This window comes from Rhea pennata, chromosome 3 (assembly GCF_028389875.1).
Source record: "Rhea pennata isolate bPtePen1 chromosome 3, bPtePen1.pri, whole genome shotgun sequence".
Lineage (NCBI taxonomy): Eukaryota > Metazoa > Chordata > Aves > Rheiformes > Rheidae > Rhea > Rhea pennata.
The window spans coordinates 127867813-127883838 of NC_084665.1; the positions used below are offsets into that span (position 1 = coordinate 127867813).

Here is a 16026-nt window from a genome sequence, read left to right on the forward strand (position 1 = left end):
CTTCTCATGTACGTACTGGCGGCACAGACAGGCCAGTCTGGGCTGCCTGGATGTGACACAGTCCTCCACTTAATGCCCCAGCAGCACCTCCATCAGCTTGTAGTTAAAGGCAAAGAGGAGCAAAGCATACAGCTCCCAATTTAACTTTCAGACCCTAGGCAGAACCAGGAGAACCAGCAATGAGAAGAGAACACACTTCCATTTGTAAACTAAGAGAAACACAAACGTCAAGTCACTAAACGACAAGCACAGGATTCAATCATACCCCCTTCCACCCTGTCAAGCATCCCACTAATCTTATTTGAGTACTCCAAAAGACAACAGGATGCTTCTCACTCTTAACTCACAGCTTTGGAGCTGGTATCAGCAACATGGTCCCTAAGAAATAAGCATCACCCAGCCATCAGCGTCAGCGAGCAAAACATCCCAACACACACGTGTTCAAACCTTATTTTGCACAGGAAGGCACGTGACAAAAAAACACTTTCAGAAGTGAAAATTTTAAGTCCTGTCATGATTTGGTAGAATCACAACACTGATTCCCACGCTTTTTCCTTTGATTCACAGCAGGAGGAGGAAGGACTGTCAAGGAAGAAGAAACAACATTTTTTGAGCAACAACAGCTGCTACATCAATACGACCTGATGGAGCAGTGAGTTCCCTGCAGTTGCCAGCGCCGTTGCTGCCTACGTGAAGAGCAATGCCTTTTGGAAAGGACTTTATAACCTCAAACGCAACTGTTCGGCTGCGTTTCTTCCACAATCAGAAGTCAATTATCCTGCCGAGCAATGACAGGACAATTCCGCAAAGTAAATCCTTTCCGCTTTGCGGCACACTGGGGCCTTCCAGGATCGCACTGCGCGGGAAGCTTCCTAACGTCTGCCGAAGCCGGGAGGATTTTGCTTGTTCTTCCTGTGACCATTCCCAGGGGCCTCTCCAAACGACCGCATAAGATTTCAGTGTAGAAAAGCTACATCTGACATCACGAGCTAATGTACTTTTAGCCAAACTGAAATTTCACTATTCAATCTTTTCTCAAGCCCGACGCTATCAAGAAAGCGTTCGCCTCCAGCTGGCTATAGATTTTACTAATAGAAGCAAATTAGGACAACTGGCAAACATTACTTACTCGTTCTCTGCTTCCTAAGTGTTACTATAGTAATACAAACCTCCTGAAGAGCCTCCTTATTACTTTCTTCAACACTTTGAGATAGCCTTATTAGAGTAGATAATCATGTTTTCATATCACAAGCAAGTTTTAATCTGTCCTAAGGCTTTGTACCTTGGTGTATTTGTGTTAGTCTTCCCCCACCATCCCCCTCCTAGAAGCCAAAAGGCAGATACACATAAATTACTCCCACCAGAACACACTCCCCGTACCCACTTTTGGATAAGTGAACAACACGATACTCGGGAGGAATCGAAGGATGCCAGAGGTTATTACACCAAACTGAAATCTGGCCAGTCCCCAGGGTTACTAACCCCGTTCTTACGATGGGATCTTTTAGTGAGCCCCAACAGTCAAGGCCTCTGCTTTCAGATTGTCTGTAAGATGATGCTTGCGGGCAGACAGAGCCTGGCTGGTGCAGGCATGGCCATCGCAAATAGATCTGCCTCCTAAATGGCCACACACCACCGCTACGGTACCCGGGGCACGCGATGGAAGAAAACAAAGCAAACCAAAGCAACTACCAGGCCAGGCCCAATGAGGCTTGTCCGGTCATGAGGAGGCTTTCATTACAGGCTCCACTCCTTGGCCTCCATCCAGCTTTCCAGTCGATCTATCTTCCATACACAATATCCTTTCAGCAAGTCGGGATGCAATTTGAGTTTGGACTCATTTGCCCAGTTGGGACACGTGTTGGAATCGAGCTATCCCTTAATTTGGGGGGAGGATGTTGGTGAAGTCTGAGCAATAAGGCGTGCTTTCATAGTCATCCTACATCAACCCACAGTGCTCCAGGCTGGCATAACCCAGCTCTTCTCCCAACTCAATCTATAACCGTAGGAGACTCATCCCAGCAAGCCGCCAGCTGGCCCACGGGGGACACCTGGTGTCTGTCCAACCGCTGTTACCTCTACAGCGGAGAGAGCAAACACTCAGTGAGAGGCCCCCAAACCATGCTTGTGCATCAATACGAAGAAAAGGTGGCAGAGAGAGGTCCTGCACAGCAAACATGCAGAAAGCCTGAAGACCTCTACCTCGATATAAAAATCCACAGCTGCAAAACCAGTAGCTCTCTGCTTATCTTTCTCTGCTACTCTAAGTCTCAGCAAATGTCTACTCCTGCCTCAAATAAAAACCCTGCATGATGTTTCTGAATAGATTCTCCCCCTCCCCTTGGGAAAGGGGACTAGACAACAGAACATTAAAAAGAAACTGCTCTAGATTTTGTCCCAATAGCAGAAAGAGCATGAGAAATACAGCTAGGGAATCTGCAGAGACTGTCTCCCAGTAGCTGTTGAGGAACAAACCTGGGGAACAGCCCAGAGAAGGGGGCAGAGGAGCCACCACCAGACAGCAGGTTACTGGGCCTTGCTACTTAATACTGGGGGGAAGAAAAGCAATGCAGAGAGAGTAAGGAGGATGCAGAGTTCCAGACCTGCATCAACACATTATGCAGGATCTTGCGTGCAACAGGACAGTTTTAGCCTCACTTGAGCTCTCTTCCTCTCACCCATCATGTGACTCAAGAAAAAAACGCAAGCAAGAAAGAACTAAACATGCGAACAGTGACTTATTCTACCTAAATCTGAACCAAATCCTGGAGGGGAAGGAAGGAGAACAGAACCCGAACTGATACTACAGGCTTCGCAAGCAGGAGCGTTTCAGCACATACTGCCGCCTTTGTAATTCTGCCACAAAGGCAGACTGTTACAGTCCCACCAGCACGGCATTGTCCCAGGCAGCCCAAGGATAAATTTCAATAGCCGGTATTAAATGAAAAAGCCCCCCTGGGCTAGCTGGCTTCTCGGAGCTCGCCGTTCGTAGCACGCCGCTTTCCAAGCATCACTGCATCGCAGCAGGGATCCCAGTGAGGTCTCCAAACCTCCCCTCGCTCCAAGCTCACAAATGAGGTTTCCCCTACCTGGCATCTCTCCACCAGGAGGTATTTTCCTGGGTAGAGAAAACATCCAACACATAACTCAGCATTTTACAAGTCCTTTCCATGCCGGCTACATTACTCAGTCAATACACAGAAAGAACAAATAAACAAATAAACAAACAAACCAAACAAAAAAGATGCAGCCTTCCAGTGCTGACCAGGAAAAGCTGATGCCTCTTTCAGAGGGAGAGAGATATCTCTGGCACATGAACACCCTCTAAGGTCTGCCCAACCAGAAATAATGTTGAAGTCAACATAAAGAACAGCCAAACTGGCTGCTTCTACCTTAGCCAGATTAAAAATTACTCTAAATTTACTATCTTACTAAGCTTCATCTGAAACTGTTAACAGTAGGCTGTCTGTGGGTGGGCAAGCTAGCTAACTGCAGCTTCACACAGGCATGTGTAAAAAATGAGAAAAAACGATAAAACAAGTATAATAAGGGGGCAGGGAAAGAATAAAAAAACTCCAGTCAACGCTCCATCAACCCAAGCAAGCAGGAACTGGGATGCCCTGGAGAGCAGTTAACCCCAGCCCAACCTACTGCTTCTGGATGCCGTCCTCTCCCCTCTCCTGCTCCTGCCTCACACGTCCGGTGCCTGGGGACTCACCAGCTGGGATTCAGGACTGCGTGAACATGGGGGGCAGCTCAGTGTGCCCACCGCAACAGAGGTTATAAGTCTTAGCAGGCCAGGCGAGGCTTTGGGGAGTTAGGGTTATCAGTGTCTGGACAAATCTGCACTGAGATTTGTTGTATATTTGTTCATACGCTTTCCTGGCCACAGGCAGCGTCTTCAGGAGAAAATGGCTGCGAGGATTTGGGATTCTGGACCAAGTTGCAATTGGTTACAAAGTTACTGTGATACTAGGAACTGGTATAGAAGAACAAACATCAGTCTCTGGCTACAAGGGTTTTGGCACAGTGCTGGAACAGTTGTTCTCCATCGGTGCTGAATGTGGGTGCAAACACCTTGAAATAAGTGGCAGATAGATGCAGGTTCCTTTTGGCTTCTGCAAAAAGAGCAAAACCCACCAAGAATGCTCAGACAAGTCCTAATGACTGCTCAAGTTCTTTGGTTTTAAAGGCAGGTATCAAATGAAGAAAGAAAAGGAAGGGGAAGGAGGAGAAAAAAAAAAAGAGAGAGAGAGACAGAGAGAAATATACCATGGCAGAAACAGCCATGGCAGCTGGCAGGAGTGGGTGAGGATGACCCAGGACTTGGAAGGATAAGCCCAGAGGCCAGGAACAACACAGAACCTCCAAGTAATCTGCTGAGCTCTGTGTCAATGCTAAAGAAGAGGGAGGAAACACCTAAATGATCCACAGCTGAACAGTCACCAAGGTTTCTCAGGTTGCCCACAGAGCAGGACTTTGAGCTGCCATAAGGTGAATCATGGCTCCCACATCGCAGCTATGACCAAGAGCAGATATTCAAAACCACCACTTGGCCCCAGGCTTGACGATCTGCAGAGCCATGCGTGGCCTGTAGCTTCCCAGGCACACCCTCACTGCAGACTTGAAACTACCACCCTAGACATGAAGATTTTAACCATGGGGCGCTCTTTCAGTTCAACCTTTTGGAAGCCACAGCACTATCAGAATGAACAGCACTTTTACACAGCATATGGGATGGAGGGGCATCACTTTCCCTTGCAGAATCAGTACTTCTTTGATGATACCAGTTTATCTACACGTGAACTTTTCTCTCTCTTTAGATACCATTTTCCCCCTAAATCAAAGGAGAAGCTCTAACATCCAGAATGTTTCTCATCTCCATTTAGAGATCCTGAGGCTTCTGCAGTAAAGAAAGATGCATCTCGTATCCTTGTGGGCAGCACAAGGCTGCACAATGTCTTTCAGGACTCTGTTCAGTACTTCATTGTCCTGGTGATTCAACACACTGGAATGCATCCGGTTTATTCATAGCTTTCCTGATAAGAAATTCAGATTAGACATGTAAACTTCTACTTATTTAAAGAAAGTGTCCTGCAGGTCACACAAAACTTCTAGTTCCTTTTCCAGGGTGATAAATACAGTTAAGGATTGAAACAAGAGGACAGGTCCTCAGATACCTAATGGTTCTTTCAAGCTTCTCATAAGAGCATTTAAGAGGAAAACTAGAACTACATCACGACCATAAGCTCGTATCACAGAACCACAGAACAGTTGAGGTTAGAAGGGACCTCTGGAGATCACCTAGCCCAACCGCCCTGCTCAAGCCAGGTCACCTAGAGCACGCTGCACAGGATCACATCCAGGCTGGTTTTCAATATCTCCAGACAAGGAGACTCCACAACCTCTCTGAGCAACCTGTTCCAGTGCTATCAGGTAGAACTTCCTGTGTTTCAGTTTGTGCCTGATGCCTCTTGTCCTGTCACTTGGCACCACTGAAAAGAGTCCAGCCCCATCCTCTTGACATGCTCTCTTAAGGAATTTATACACATTGATAAGATCCCCCCTCAGTCTTATTTTCCCCAGGCTAAACAGGCCCAGCTCTCACAGCTTTTCCTCATAGGAGAGATGCTCCAGCCCTCTGACCATCTTCATAGCCCTACGCTGGACTCTCTCCAGTGGTTCTATGTCTCTCTTGTACTGGGGAGCCCAGAACTGGACCCAGTACTCCAGATGAGGCCTCATCAGGGCTGAGTAGAGGGGAAGGATCAAAAGAGAAGAGGATGGTCAAAGAACCACCACAGGAACTACCAGAGTTAAATTAGATTAGGACTTTTCAGTCTGAAAAAAAAAAGACTCTGACAAGGCAATGGCAGGGATCTACAGAACCCAAAATAGCATGGAATAGGCAAACATGCCAACAACACACTATGCAGGAGTTTATTAAATTAAACTAGTCAGCAGCAGGTTCAAAGTGACCAAAAGGAGGTGGTTCATCACACAAAGTTAAACTGTGAAATGCCCTGCAGCAGGACAGAGACCAAAATCATATGTGTGTTCAAAAAGCAACTTAATAAATAGATGAGAAAAAAATCCTGGGGCTGTTAGTTACAAAAATACCTTCCCTGCCTCAGAGAGCACCTCACCTCCAACCACTGGAGGCTTCTTTCCCTCTGGAGAAGCAACACAGCCAGGAAAAGTCACCCTATTCCTGTACTTTTCCCAAAGCCATTTGAACAAGCCTTTGCTGCAGACAGGACAGACCTTTGGCCTCCTGCAACTCAAGGGCTTGTTTGTTGTATTTTGAGGCAACTGTAATTTAATTTAGCAATCCATCTTTGCCATTAATGAAATTATTTCCTGCAAAGCTTTCTTCTCCCAAGCTATTACAGAGTAGCCAGGAGAGTCAGAGAGGAACTCAAAGATCTTTAAGTATTTTGATGGGGTAGCTGAGTAGATGGCAAGGCACGACCCCCGCTGCCTTCAGGCTCTTCCCCTTCACAAGATGAGAAATATATCCATCACGAGGGGAAACAGGCTGTGCGTTCTTCTGGAAAGAATAGCTTCGTTGCCAAGCCAGAAAGCCTCTGGTGATTCTCGAAGCAAAGTCTCCCAAAAATATGTTCATATTCTAGTACCAGCCCAATTTGTAGGTATTTAGTGCCACAGAGACAGTCTGATATAAGAATGACTTATTAAAAGATTCCCTTGAAATCAGTTATTTTCTCATCCTGCACTATGGCAATCACTGTTCCAGCTCTCTGCAAAGAACAGCTCTTCCCTTAGCTATCTCCTACTGATCTAAATTCATATACACAATCTTTTTGCTCTAATTACAGTCTTCTGCTTTGCAGAGGAACTCCAAACCTGAAATCCTGGTCTCCTATGTTCATTCTTCCAGCTACCAAGCCTACAAATTTAGCTCAGGTGCTGAAGGTCAATGCTGAGCCTGCTACACACACCATCAGCTGCAATAAATGTTCTGCAGGCCAAATTATGCCCTGAGGGAAGCCCGTGCAGCCCTGTGGCCTTCTGCAGATACAGCTACAACTTACTATGTTCTGCTTAAGATGTGCAAGGAGAAAGATAATTCAATGATATCGACTTATTTTAGCTACTGAAGTCAGCAGATGAGACTCTAAAGACGCATCAGGATTAGATCTGTCGATTAAGGCTGTGGCATGATGGCACCGTTGGTCAATAAGAGCATCATTTGTTCTTCACATGACCTCCCCGCTACTTCCAGTTTTATTATTCATTATTTTTGTTACAGTAGCTAAGGTCTAGCTGAGAAGAGAGTCCCCACGGTGTTTGGCACACTACACAAGTCAGGCATAAAGACTGTCCTGAATCCAGCGGTCTAACAGGCTAGTCAATACTGTAATATGTAGGGACAGAACATCTGAACCAAGGACACCTGGCGTGTCAGGCTATACTGGTCAAATACATAAGAAAAGTTAGGAATACACAAACACAAAAGCCTCATTTTCCCCTTTTTGCAGAGAAGCAGGCAAATTCTCTGCCCTTCTCCCAGGATGTATTTAAATCAACCTGCTGAAACACTCCGGTCTTAAAGTGTATTATTTTGTCCTTGTCCTTTGTTAATGAACACCCTCAATTTTAAAATTCATCATCCCATGTTATCCTTAGGGGAGCTGCCTGTTAGGACAGTTACAATAAACTTAATTGCGCAGTGGTTTCAGTCAATCAGTGCAGCTCCCACACTCACCTGCTGTGCATGCACCTTCATTTTACATCCCGAAGCCAAGTATCCTCCCCAGTTCCACAGTAAGCTGTTAACCATTTCAGTCTGGCTATGCTACTGCATCAGATGGGTAAAGATATTCCAATTAACCAGTATTTATTAGCTAAAGTCTCTTGCAGAAGCAGGCTTAAAATATTTCTAGACACCTCATAAAGCACAGGCTGGTTATTGCTGCCTATTAGTATGCGCGCAAGATATTTTAATGTGTAAAAACTCCCCATGAAATAATAATTTTCTCTTCAGAAAAAAAATACTGCCATCATTACTGTGGCCTAGACAGCACTGTCTAGTTCTTCTCTCTTCCCCTTTCCAGGTCACGAGTAAAGCCAAATGCATTTCCTCAATTGCCCAATTTCACAGCACACCTCTGCAAGTTAACTCCTGCATTTGCCACAGAAGGTCTCTCATCCAGTTCAACATCTACTCCAGGCTGGATAGAGGAGGTGAACCTTTGCTCTTCTAACTCTAGGGCCTCTCCTGTTCTTCAGCACAGGAAGCTGCATGTGACACATTGCTAAACTACATGGTAATGCCTTTAATGTAGATTCCCTGCAGCCTTGAGCAGGTACCAGGCACCAGTTCTGCAGTATGCTAAAATGGGCACACCGACTGCAAGTGGGATACAAGCAAAAGTAAACACTTCAGGTAAAAGGAACTGAAGCACTGAACATCCACTTCTCCCAAAACAAAACAAGAGTTAACTCAAGGGAGCTTGTACTTCTCGGATAGCGTTGTCCACGCACACAGCTTAAATGCTGCTTCCCACTGAAGTCAATTCTAAACCAACATTACGCACCACAGAGTCTCATCCTTGAAATGTTGTGAAATTACTTACTGAACAAGGTGATCAACTGGAACCTGTCCCTCTTCTGTATTCGACTCTACTCATTTGTCTGGAACCTATCAGAGAGGGCAGAAAGAAAAAAAAGCAGTAAGTATATATAAAGCAAGAACAAGGAAAAACAAAACAACCTCCCAAGAAGTAGGCCAGTTTTGCAAAGCAAAACAGACCACCTCCACCGAGGTCAAGTACTGAAAGAGCTGGCAAAGCTCAAAGTCTCTTAAGCAAATGCTGCTGTGTTTGGAATCGGCTTAGGAACCAGCTGCCTCAGGAGGCTCTCAAAACGTCAGTCTTTTTGCATCCCACAGGGAAAGTGGGAGGTTTACTTAAAGTGTAAACCAAGAGTTGCACAGAAGTCGTTCTTACGGAGACAGTTCATCGTACCTCATTGGGACACCAGCGCATCGCTACACGTGTGGGCAAGCGCATGACACAGGGAGCAGCGAACCAAAGTTTTCCACGCTGGCCAATACAGACAGGAATTACTGTGCCAAGACACAGTCCTGAAGGATTAGATGTGCCATGATCTAGTGTGCATCAAAGACATTCTTTTAACTTTTTCTTTTTTGTCTCAAAGTTTATCTCTTAATAAGGAGCCACTAACTTCTGTTTAAACCCATTTTGATTAAACAAAAGATTACCCACAGGATGAGGCTGTGATGTGGAGAAAAGAAAAAACCCACCACTAGACATACATGTTAATATACACCACACACAGCTCAGTTATGCTTCAGGGAGATATTAAATCCCTGTTCAATTAATAGAGACACCTCCTAAGATGAGCATTAAATAATTTCCTACCATGTAGCAAGACAACTGGCTACTCTAGTAAATTGGAATAGAAATAACTCTACATCTCTCTCCCAACCAAACCCCAACCACAACTTGTCCATAAAACAGCAAGGGGTCAGTAGGGAGGGAAGAGGGGGCAGAAATGTTACTACTGCCATGCTAGCTATAGTATGCCTATATTAAGGCCTCCTCGTCAGAAAATTAAATGAAATAGGTACCTTTCATGTTTATCAATAACAGAGCTAATGGTTTTTATGTAAATGCCATTACTTGCAGTCAGACCTGTGCGAGGCTGCAGCCATATAGCCCCATCTCCCCTAGCAAGTGACTCCCCTTCAGGCAGCCAATCTAAATGCAAATTTTAATCAAACAGCAAAACCAAGAGTTTTGCTGGATGATATCGAAAATTTAAAACTGAGGACAAAGTGTAACTGTTTGAGAAAACATCTCTCCCCTTGCTGGGAAGACCTGCTGATCTCATGCTGCTTTTTCATCCTGAACTCATACAAAAATTAAAGCGTATCTAGGTTTTCATTTAGCACAATATTAGTTACCTATACAGTAATGTACTACCCTCTTCCATTCTGCAGCTCTAGGTGTTAAAACAAGCAGGAAAAGAGTTTTTCCACCAAGCTATAGAGAGAGGATGTCTCTCCAGGATGTTTCACCTGCAATGGGAACATCCCATCAGCAAGGATATTAAATCAGAGCAATAAAAGTCTCTACAGGACTCTGCAGAACAAACAGCGCTGCCGCATTTTCCAGGGAAATTTTCTCTTTGGAACAGGGTTACTTGCTTAAGGTGGAGGCAGGGGGTGTTGTTGGTGGGCAGTTATTAGGAGGCAGAGCTGTAAAACTGCTGTCAGCACAAGGAGTGTCGTTCTTTTACTGCAAAAAGCGCCTTTTTTTTCTTTCTTTTTTTTTTTTTTGAATAATGCACAAATCCTGCCCCCCATCTGGAGAACGCATCAAGCAGCCACTTTGTCACTTTGTCTGAAAACAGGGCACTAATGGCAGATCTGAAAATAACTAATATTAGAAACCAGGCCGTTTTGCAAGTGGTGCGCGCGGAAAAGAAGCTGACGATTCAAACGAAGGCCGCAAATCTTTCTGACAGCCTGCTTGCGGCACGAGGCTGCGAGCGGGTCTCCGAGGAGACCTGCTCTACCCACCGCAAGCAGCCGAACGCCGAAGCTGCTGATCCCACGAGGGGACGCGTCTTCCAGGGCGTGCGCCTAATTAACACCACAGCTACGTACGTACTCGTTACACAGGCAAAGAGCTTAACACCACGTATGTTTTTGCGAGCGCCTGCCGCAGGAATATTTATCAAGCAGAACCCTGTTAATTAACATTAATAACCGAGAAACCGCTTCTGCAAACGGCTGGGTTTTGCGAGTTAGCCGCCGCCAAGCTGGGAAGCAGCGAGATGACGCAGCCCCGCGCGCACCTGGCTCGCTGCTCGGCACAGCTAACGTTAAATAATTTATCGTCGTGCTTCAGTGCACGATGTACCGTCTGTAAATAAAGCACCTCTTCTTACGCAAGGCCTCGCTAAATCTGATTAGCAGGGTTCGACCGCCTGTTAAAAGAGGCCATTAAAATTTAAGAAACAACCCTGCCTACTTTCCATCAGAAACTTTTCATGCAGATGGGCATTTCTGAGAACTCCTCGTTCTTCACGGCCACTTTGGCATACTTTGTGGTTAACTCATGACTCACAGATCTGCTGTTTTCTGCACTAAAATGCTGGCTTTCTGTCTTTGATCTCAAGTTGGAATTGCTGGGACTCCCTCCTCCTCCTCCTCCTCTTCCTCCAGCCAGGTGAATCAAGCGCTGGAGCTCAGCCAGACGATGGGTCTTCCCTGGCGAAAGCAGAGCGAGGTCCCAAGATACGGCTTGTCACTAAACCAACTACCGTAGGGTCAACCCGCAAACTCGGGGAAAAAAGGAAAACTCTCTTCGATCCTTCACCGCCTCAGCCACTTCGGCAGGGGGGTTCACAGCGCAACCCCGCAAACAGCCGTCCTGGCGGAGTGGCAGCGCTGGGACGCAAATGAGCATCCAGGCGCGAGAGCTTAGAAAGCCGTCTGTGCCGCACTGGAAAAACGTTGTGCAACCAATGCCACGCAGCCACCAGGGATTTCACGCGCAGCCACCATGCGCAACGTAATCTGATTTAGCAGTTGCACGCTGCCTTCAGCTGTCAAACCGCAACCGCGGTACATTTGCTGCCGCAGCACACCCGGTCACAGCTAAAACGTGCTTGAAAACCAGAGCTGTTCCTGGAGCAAAGCTATTTCCTCCTGCAAACGGCATACCCCTGCGCCAGGGCCCAGGAGTGCTGCTCTTGCTTCTGCCACCACTTGCACATTGCTGCGCACAACCTCAGCCACCAACTTAGCCAAGAAGTCAGGTGCTAACGATAAAAAGATTTCCCCCTGGAGGGGCAGAAACATCAAGACAACCACGCAACCCCTTGCATGGAGAGATTTTGCAAGGGGAAGGAAGAAAACTGGAAGTATTTCCACTTGCAAACAGCTTCCTAATGGCTCCGTGTCTTCAGTCCAAAATTCGAGGCCATGCTGAACTTGTGCAGCAGTATATTTTATAAAAAATGCTTTCCATCATCACATGCAGTCACAGGCAGCCCACACTCACCCTAGCCAAAGCTGAGGGCTTTCCCTTTGCAAGAGTCCAGGTCTGTGCAAGCCAAAGTGGTCAGCTCAGCGCAGTCTTTTCTTCCTGCCTTTTGTAAGCGCCTTCATGCTATGATGAATGTGTAGAAATGCAAAGCAGAGGTTCACACAAAAAGAAGCCAGTGTATGAGGTGGTTTTGTCTTAAAAAGAAGAGAAGCAGGAATGACTTATCGCCTCATTAAAGAGCTCCAGTCTGCATTTTTATTAGATATATTTAGACACAAATGCTAAAGAAAAAAATAAAAAACAGTTATATTCTTAGCATATGGTTCTGGACAAGTCCTATGAATATTAGCTAAAACACAAACAGTAGATTCTTTAAAAACAAGCACAGAAATCATTTTAATGACGCATGTGAGGACCTAAAAAATTGCAAGTACCATCAATCAGTGTTAGCGAGCGACAAGCTTTAGCTACTGCAGGACTATGTCTTTCTCCCATCCTCTTACACAACATATGTCTGTGTGTATCACGGATACTAAAATGGGGGCGGGGGGGGAACACACCACACAACTCTTGCTTGCTGCTAATGAACATGCAGATACTCACAAATCCTTTCTATCCTTCTTTTTAAGGAAAGGAGACTGCCTTCAGCACTCTCTGCAGGTACAGCGTCCAGCTACTGCATCACGCCCCACCTAAGGTGTCTCAGGGCTTGCTTGGACACAGCTTAAACAAACACAAGGCTTCCCACAGCCCTCCTGTGCCGGATCTCACCACGCCTTGCAGACCTCAGGTAAGGCACTTCTCCAATGTGTGTATCACTGTCGGTTTTCTGACGTCTCTACGTGGAGTCTGACAACTCTGCAAGATGCTCACTGCAAGGGAAAGGCAAGCTGTGCTGTATTCATTTTCCAGTGGAGAAACTGAGGCATGGAAGAGGAATAACTTGCCAGAATTCATTCACAATTTCCATGGGGAAACTGAGCCCAGACCCCAGCCTTCAGCCTCTCAACTACCAGGTGTCTTCTACTGCTCTGCTGCAGCCCAGTGTCACCCCAGGCAGCTCCTTCCTCATCCCGTGGCCTCCAAGCAACACACAGCTCCAAGCAAAAACTTACTTCAAAACCAACTCCAAGTATCAATGGACACACTCCGGCCTGCACCAAGCACAGACTACTAGCGTGAATGATGCTTCCACCGCTCAGCGGCAAAGAAGAGCAAAGCTTAAAGTCCAGCCGTATGTGTGGACGCTTGCGCCGAACAAAATGAAGGCACACCCAGAGCAAACATGCCTCTCGACCGCGAAACACACATTTCTGTGCTGTACGTGGGCAGCAGCTGCTGGCCAGGACATTTCAACAGCACAAACTGCACTGCTCGCTCTAAGGGGAAAAATAAATAAATAAAAAGGCAAACCAAAACCGGAATACTTTCCTCCTCGTAGTCAGAGCCAGAGCATAAGAAATATGCAGCGTCAGTATTCCCACTGCATCCTGCGCCAATAGTTGCCCTGAGGCAGCACCCAGAAGCTGTTGCTGAACTTGCACCCCAAGGCAGAGGCACCCAAAAGGCTGCGCATCCTTTGCACTAAGGCTGAATTTCAGGTCGCATGAGTTACCTCTCTTGGAGCAGCCTCCGTTACAAACAGGTAGAAAGAAAACCCAGGAAAACTCCTTTTTCCTTTTATCATCAAGCACAAAACACACGAACTCCATCAGTGAGCATCAGCACATACAACAGCCCCAAAAAGTACTCCTCCGGGACAGCTGCACCACTCCGTCTGTCCCATGGTGGTCGGGGCAAGCCCTGGCTCCCCACCGGGACTGCGCCGGCCCCGAGCCCCTCCGAGGCTGCCGGCAAGCGAGCCTACTGCCGGCGCTTCCTCCAGAGAGCGGAAGCCGGACTCCAGCACAGTCGCTCTTCCCCGACAAGTAAAAGCGCTTCAAGGAGGGCCTTCCCCCCCGCCACTCACTTTGTTTTAAACTGCTGAAGAATTTCCTCTGTGAATGCTCCCAACGGCAGCTCAGGTTAGGTTATTTTTAAAAGCGCAGAAGCAGATTTTCAGGACACTGAAGGAGGAAAAGCAAAGCTTTTACTAAGCGATAATAGCCCAAACAATGGTTGCAATTTCCCAAGGGTCTGAACACCAGAGCGGACAATGAGCTTTACTTCTCCACAAAACCCCCTTCGCCGGGCTCCGAGGGTTTGCTTTGTGCGATCTAGGCTCAAGTTGGAGAGTTAAAACAAAAAGCTTTTTGGTCGTTTTCAGTGTGCTTTCCCCCAGCTATGCATATCTGACCACAGATGGGAGAAACGTGGGAAAAGCCTCTTGACGGTACCACACTCTCCCCTTTGCTGGGGTGTTAAGTGCTCCTCGGAGCTTGCTGCCAGGACGTCTCCCTGTGGAGCAGCACATTCCCACGTGGATGGATCCCAGCTAAAGAAATGGCCAACCCTACCAGAGCCGAGAGAGGGGCTTCACCTTTCTCCACAGATATCTGTGGCACCTTCAGCTAGTGCACGTGGTGATTCTCATTAAAACGGCCAGGACGCAAAAACCCGATGGCGGAACCACACCTAGAGATCACATCACCTCTTCTCTCTGCTGAAAAGGGGAAAGCTGCAGCTAAGAGGAGCTTGTACAGTCTCCCACGTTAAGCCAGCACCCAAGATTTGGCCTTGAACAGGGCAGTTTCCATTCAGTGAGATGTATGTCATAGTTGGCCACGATCAAGGACTCCAGCCTTTCGGTTCTCCCTCTTCAGGGCCACTCCACTCCCAAACGTTTTTCTTTCTTTTCAGCAACATCCCCTCTCGTCCTGTGCTGCCAACTGAGCCCCAGGGGGCAGATTCAAGCCACCCAATTCTACACGGAAGCGATGTGGACATTACATCTAAGCTAGTTGACCCAGCTCTCTGGAGAGAGAAGGAAAAAGCTAGATGGAAAAAGAAGCAGGCACTTCCATGGCATGTAATGCTCAATTAGTTCAAGATGTCTATTTAGGACAAGACAAGCTGTGCTTCAGAAACATCCGTTTTTTCTCCACTGATATAAAAGAAAACCTCAAGAGAGAGGAAAAAGAAAAAAGAAAAAAAAAAAAAAGAGGGGGGAGGGGGAACAGCTTAGCTACATCTGTAGAAAAGAATCTCAGCCAAAGAGTCTCCCACTCAAATGCTGTCCTCACCTTCAAGAGCAAAGCAGCTAACCCCATCAGTTCATTAGCACTTCAAACCAACTTAAGCCAGTGCTGCCTTCAGGAGTACTCCTACCTCCTGTCACCTCCGCTCTCCTCCTCTTCCTCGTTCCAGCAAAACCCTGGTGTGTCCGCACAGCGAACTGAGGTTAGAACTAACTCAGCAAACAAAATAATACCTTGGATTCAATCCAAGCAGCTCCCAATCCGGTCTACCGCACAGCCAGGACAGAGACCACAGAATCTTTTTTCATCTTATGACAACTTTGGGGGATTGTGAAAACATTTCCTAATCCGCTCCATATCTACCAGTCAGAAAAACTGTAACCAAAAGAGTGTATGTATATGGGGGGGGGGGGGGGGAAGGAAGGCTTCAACATCTTTTACAAGTGGAGTATCACTGCCACTGGTGCATCTTCCCCACAGCAGCCACCACAAACTACAGAGCTGAGAAACACGCCTGTGGCACCCTTTCCCCCTTCCGCTGTACAGACACAGGAAAAGGGTTTCCAGGCTGCCTACAACCTCTTAAGAAAACAAAAAGGTGTTTAGCCTTTAATTAAATTCAAAATTGAATTCAAAGGAATCCCCTAAAGCCTCCTGCCTAGATGCTCTGCCTGATTTTTCCCGGTGTTTTCAGGCTTTACAGTAATTCTGAGGCAGGCAGTAGGAAATCAGCACTCGCAGATAAAGCGTGGAACAGATTAAGGAAATCCCAGTACAGTACTGAACTCTGAGACAAGACTCTACTGTCTCCATGTGTGTGTAGATGTCAAGTCCTTTCACTTGGC

General features: G+C 46.7%; 1 protein-coding gene across 5 annotated transcripts in view; it reads right to left on the reverse strand.

The window, feature by feature from the left end:
* The window catches only part of EXTL3 (exostosin like glycosyltransferase 3), a 121048-nt gene that overhangs the window by 89830 nt on the left and 15192 nt on the right, over positions 1–16026 (reverse strand). For 4 of the 5 annotated variants that reach the window (XM_062573304.1, XM_062573305.1, XM_062573303.1 and 1 more), the window contains one exon: positions 8601–8665. The gene's annotated coding sequence lies outside the window, so the exon portion shown is untranslated. Of the gene's footprint in view, positions 1–8600; positions 8666–13659; positions 13850–16026 lie in introns of those variants that run through there. The other variant, XM_062573306.1, reaches the window with a different exon arrangement.